This window comes from Podarcis tiliguerta, assembly GCF_965153285.1.
Source record: "Podarcis tiliguerta genome assembly, chromosome: 8".
NCBI classification, from domain to species: Eukaryota; Metazoa; Chordata; class Lepidosauria; order Squamata; family Lacertidae; genus Podarcis; species Podarcis tiliguerta.
In genome coordinates this window covers 1,172,621-1,178,620 of record NC_139541.1, presented here as the reverse complement: position 1 = coordinate 1,178,620, position 6,000 = coordinate 1,172,621, and positions in this window count along the sequence as shown.

The window sequence follows — 6,000 nt, the reverse complement described above, 5'->3', positions numbered from 1 at the left end:
TATAACAGGTGATAATATAGTATTATGTACAAACAGCAGAATGTAGCATTTGATGTAATAATCCAGAAATGGAAGTTGGGGGAAGTCACAGGGAGGGGGCAAATTGGAAAATTAATGTTAAGTAATGATACTGGATATTTGTTATGAGAAAATAAAATAAATAAAAATTATTTAAAAAGAAAGAAAGAAAAAGAGCAGAGATGCATACAAGCTCTTGACAAGAGCATTACAAGATAGTTCTGCTTTATCTGGGTGTCTGAACCAACCAAATTTTCCCGGGCAAAGAGGTGGAAAGTCTTCCTGTTCCAGATGGGTTTGCCCTCCTTCTCACATAACAGGTGTGTAGTTTAGTGTTGACATTGGATAATGGAGACCAAGGGGGCCTCTGTGATGTGACTGTCATCAACTTCAGCTGATGCGCCAACTGCGCCCTTTCCTAGGCAGGGATAATTTGGCCATTGTGGCAGGCGTGTTGGCATAGCAGTCAACTCTTAGGGACTGAGGTCCCTTCTGCCCCCATACAATACTTGGGGGGGGGGGGCTGCCTGTGGGGGGCGCGGCGGCATTTTTCCCTCTCACACCGTTGGGTCCGCTCTCACTTAGATAAATTGCCCCTACCTCACTGAACAACCCTTTAACTGAAGGTTTCTTTTCCTTTCCTCTTAAAATGCCAGCCCAGAGTATCCTGCGGAGTCCCAAGGAGGCTGTTCCTTTCCAGCTCCTACTTCTCCTGGCTCAGCCTCTGCCTCCCAGTAAAATTTCTGGTCTATTCCTCCTACAGGACACCACACTCTGTCCTTCACAATGCACTCAGAGTGGAAGTTGTTTTTTCATTTCCCAGAAACAACTCTTTCTCGCATTCACTCTTTCTACCTCAACCTGTCTCCCTACCTATCTCCCAACCTCTCCAACTTCTATTCCAACCCTCTTAACCAACCTACTCAACCAAGTCTCTCAAATCCTCTCCTTTTAAACTCTCCCTCCTGGAACCACGGCCAATCAGAGGCTGCAGTTCATTAACCATTTGCTGGCAGGGAAAGAAAGAAAAAAAATACTTTTTTTTTATCCAACTGGTCCAGCAAAACCAACTTTTTTGTCACACTGCCCCTGTCCAAACTTGATGGGCATTGCCATTCGAATGGTGTGTGAGCACTGCATCTTGTGATCAATTATGTGGGGCAAGGTTTACCTGCCCCCCATATTTTATTCAACTTGGCACCCTGTGTGTTGGTAACCTCACATCTGGACTATTGTATTCTGCTCTACATGGGGCTTCCTCAGAGGCTGTTGTTGGTGCAGAACGCCACAGCCCAAGTGGGGAGTAGTGCTGCTTCTCAGGCACATGCCCAAGCCAGTTTTAAGGTTCTGTAACTTACAAAGCGTGAATTAACTCTGGACCAGCTAACCTGAAAAATTGTCTTCCCCTCCACTGTCCTGCAAGTGCACTATGATCCATAATGAAATCTGGTTAGTTTTGCCCCAGCTCTTGCATTACCATGGAGCTGGGCTTTTTCACTGGTGGCACCAGTGTTGTAGAGTGCTCTCCCTGCTGAAACAGCATCAGTTTAGGCAAGCGTTCTCCTAAACTCAACTTCTGGTTTTATTGCTTTAACTTTTTAAATTGTTATGCTTTTCTTTGCTTGTTTTATTGTACATTTTAATTAAGGATGTTTTAATTCCCTAGTGGAACTGTTATTCTGTGTTTTAATTATGTATGACTACGGCCAGTCTCTTTGGCTGCCACACTCTGTGCTTCAGGTGAAGGGGAATCTTGTGGAAGAGCCTCAGCACTTCTGCAAACCAGAGTTTGCTCTCTGTGTTCAGCTATTTGCAGTCCTATTTGATTTTTGTAGTCCATACCCTCAAGCAACTCCAATCTTGATGCTTTCCCCCTGTAAATTCAGATTCACCTGTAATCTGATAAATTTCAGGAAATCAGGCTCCAAACTACCCCTCTTGGGATTGCCAATGATTTGCTTTTGCTTTTTGGATGGGTGAATCAATAATCACTTTCTACTTCTCCCCTTTCCACAGCTACAACTTCCTCAGGGCTTTCATTCCCCGACCCTTGCCATGGTCATAACTATTATATTCCCCTGCTACAACTTTTGATCCCTCAGATTTGCACAAAACTTTAAAACTGTACAAGCAAGCTGCTTTAAAAATTCCTACACCAGACATTGCACAGCAATCTAAAAGGTGTGTGCTGAGAATTCAAAACTGCTTTCATTTCTTTTCCAGCTATGCTTCTATTTCTGGCATGCCCCGGAATGTTTTGCACAAATCCAGAAAACAGCAAAAGGGTGTGTTTTTTGTTTAAAAATAATTTGCTGTTGTCCCTGGATGGGGAATTCTTTTAAGAAACAAGGCATGCACATTCAGCTATCTGCACACCTGCCCTGTTGGTACAGTTGACTGCATGCATTTAACTTGTGTGACTACAGTATTACATGCTTGGCAGCTGGCCAGCATGCAATTGCACAAGGTGGAGAACTAAAAAGTTCTTTCCATGGCAGGAAAACCCAGCATGGAAAGCACTTTCAAGCTCTCTGTGCTGCTTCCTGGGCTCTGGGGAGTTCTTGCATGGGCTCTGGAGGATATTGTGGGGCTGTGCAAGATATCACAGGATCTCGTGAAGGCCTCCAGGACCCATGCAGGACCTTCCCAGAGCCCAGTAAGGAAGGCAGAGAGCTTAAAGGTTTTCTCCATGCTGGGTTTTCCTGCCTCAGAAAGAGTTTTTAAGTGCCCCACCTTGTACACACCTGCTGGAGAACCACCTCCATCTTCCTCCCTGGCCATAGGCTGTCTGGAGCTGATGTGAGTCCAACAACATCTGGAGTGGCAAAGGTTTCCCCTCCCTGCTTGAAAGTCTGTGGAGATTACTTTTGAGTAAATATGCATAGAATCAGGTTAGGAGTTTGCATGCTGCACAGAAATGGCCATCTCTGGTCAATTAGAAGAGCAGCCATGGGCTTGGTGGAGAAAGCGACAAGCTCTCTGGGAATGGATAACAGAGACGCTGCAGCTCAGAGGTGGTTGCAGGGGTACCAGAGCTGGCAGTGGAGAAGAACAGGAGGAATAGCCGTCCACCTCCTGCTCTGCATGTTGGTGAGGACTGTGCCCAGAGGAAGATGAGTAAATGTGTGGAAAGACTGTAGTGAGGATTCACTGAGGTGACCTTGCCCAAGGGCCTTCCATATCTGTACAGATTTTTACTCTTTAGAACTCTGAACCCTACTCCCAAGTGGTACAGTGCTTTTTTTTGGAATGCTTTCTTCATATTGATCTGATTTCCTACAAATAAATGCCCTTTTAATTGCATTTGAACCTTCTCTGCTACCCTACACACTTACTGGTAAACATATGAGTTTGTTTTTTGCTTCCACAAAGAAATCAGGCAAGGAGACCACAGCTCCTTCACAGGCCTTTGTGGCACCCCAGACGCAAACCTGATTCACAAGACTCAATGCCGTAGATTGTAGTGATAAGGTTTACAATATACATATAGGGGGAAATTTCAATTGAGTTCACATTTAAAGGTGAACTTTTTTTAAAAAAAATATTTTTTTGTTTTACAGAAGTATGTGTAATGTCTCTTGTATTTTTTCCATGTAACATTTTTACAAATCAGTTTCATTTGTTGAGACATTGGGGGGGGGGAAGATGGGGGGGTCGGGTGGCGACGTTTCTATTTTGCTTAATGTATGTAGCGTTTGGTGTCAGCGTTGCTTGTGCAGGTTCTCTGCTGTTCACTTGTGTTCCTTTGGTGGTGAGAGAGGTTGGGGTTGGCCTAGGGTGTGGTTGTTTGCTTGTGATTGGCTGTGGTGATCTTTGTTTTCGTGTGTGAGTGAGGTGGGTGGGTGTTTGGGATCAGGTTAGCCATATTGATTTGTATGCTGTTGGTGGATTATTGTCATTGTCTTGTTGGGCTGTGTATGTGATAAAGGGGAGCGTCTTCTTCTGTTTGTCCCCGTGTCTGTTTCAGTTTATTGGTTAATTTTACACTTAAAGGTGAACTTAACTAATTTGCACTCTCCTCAGTGATACACAAACCAAAACACCACAATCTTTCAAATTTTTTATTTCTCTGAATTTTGCAATGCTGTTTACTAGTCTTGAGTTTAAAAAAATGCACACACTATAGAAAATGCATATATTAGTGAAAACAGCATGCAAAAAATAGGGGAAATTTGCACTGAAATGCTGATTAATTTTCATGAGAGGTTTTTTAAAAAAACATTAGCAAACTGATGCAAAAATATGGAGAACTGAATTTAAGATTGAAAAAGTGAGAAACTGAGCAAAACAAAAATTGTTAGATTTGCCCATCCATAGTTATAGACACTATCTTGTATGGCCCGGAGGCAGAGACATAATAACTCCCCATTTTATAGCTGTCCTTTGCAGCTAGGAATGTTTGCTTAAGCTATGCTTATAAGAATAGGTAACTTGGCTGAGCTGCAGAAACACCCAATGACCCTGCCCCCAATTTGAGGCTTCAGTTGCGCACATACGTATTTGGGAGAACAGATGCTTATCTATTACATTTATATCCTGCCTTTCCTCCAAGGAGCTCAAGGCTGAATTCATGGTTCTCTCCTTCATTTTTATGCACAGAACAACCAGTGAGGGAGGCGAGGTTGAGATGACGAGAGAGGGGAAAACAGGCTGGCGTGCGTGTCAACAGGCATCATAAACATGCATCCAATTAGACACTAAATTAGGTGAAACAGATTGTTTGGGGTTAACTTCAGGTGGAAGTGATGGTTTAATTATAAGAAATAGTATAAACAAACAAACAAACAAACCACACTTTTAGTGAAAAATTATGGGTATATCCTTTGTGCCGAACAAGGAGCTTGGGAGTCAGACCACGGCTCCACCTGGCTCAGCCTGGCCTACTCCTCTGGCAGGCACTGGCTCTTCCGTGTCTTGGGAAGACGATCCTTGCTACCTGGCCTCCATTTTGGCTGAAGCATGAACCTGGGATCTTCTGCATGCAAAGTACCAAACTCACATTTCAGCTGGATACTCCCTAGTTTGAATTTAGGTCTCAAAAAGTGGACTCTGTCGCAAGGTGGGGTGTTCCCTGTTCAAGGTTCTAACTGGCCCGACTCGCCTTTTTCCAGGATACTCTATTGATCCCCCTCCCCCTTTTTTCTCTCTGTCCTCCATGCTGACAATCAGCATTCTGTAGTCACTGAGCTCATTGCAGCCTTTACCAACCTGGTGCCCTCCAGATGTTTTGGACTACAACTCTGATAAGGATCACTCGGACATCAACCCCACATATTTCAAGGAGGTTGCATTGGGGGTGGCAGAGGAGTGGGCGAGGAGGGAGAAATCCCACCCTCCCAAGATAAGCCGCTTGCACCCTCATTGCTGGATTCCTGTGGTTACTTGAAAGAAAGGCACTTTCACATGCAAGTTTTAATTGAACCATAAACTGAAAATTGTACAATGCTGCAATCCAGCGCATACTTAGAAGAAAGCTAACACCATCAAAACCAGTAGGACCTACCGTACTTTAGAGAAATTATGCTTAGGGTTAGAGCATTAATGTTAAATGTGCTGTTTTCTCTGCTTTCAGAAATTTAACGTCTGCTGCAACGCTGCTCCCCATGAAGTCCTTTGCTTTTCCTGTGTCCATCATGCACCATCTCTCTTGATTCTCATTTATTCAGCGGCTCCTGTAATCTGGGCAAGTCACCGGGTCACATACACACTACTGTGCATTCAGTATTATTATTATTAAATTTATATCCCACTCCTCGTCCGAGAGTTTGGATTTGATATCCCGCTTTCTCACTACCCGAAGGAGTCTCCAAGCGGCTAACATTCTCCTTTCCCTTCCTCCCCCACAACAAACACTCTGTGAGGTGAGTGGGGCTGAGAGACTTCAGAGAAGTGTGACTGGCCCAAGGTCACCCAGCAGCTGCAGGTGGAGGAGCGGAGACGCAAACCCGGTTCCCCAGATTACGAGACTACCGCTCTGAACCA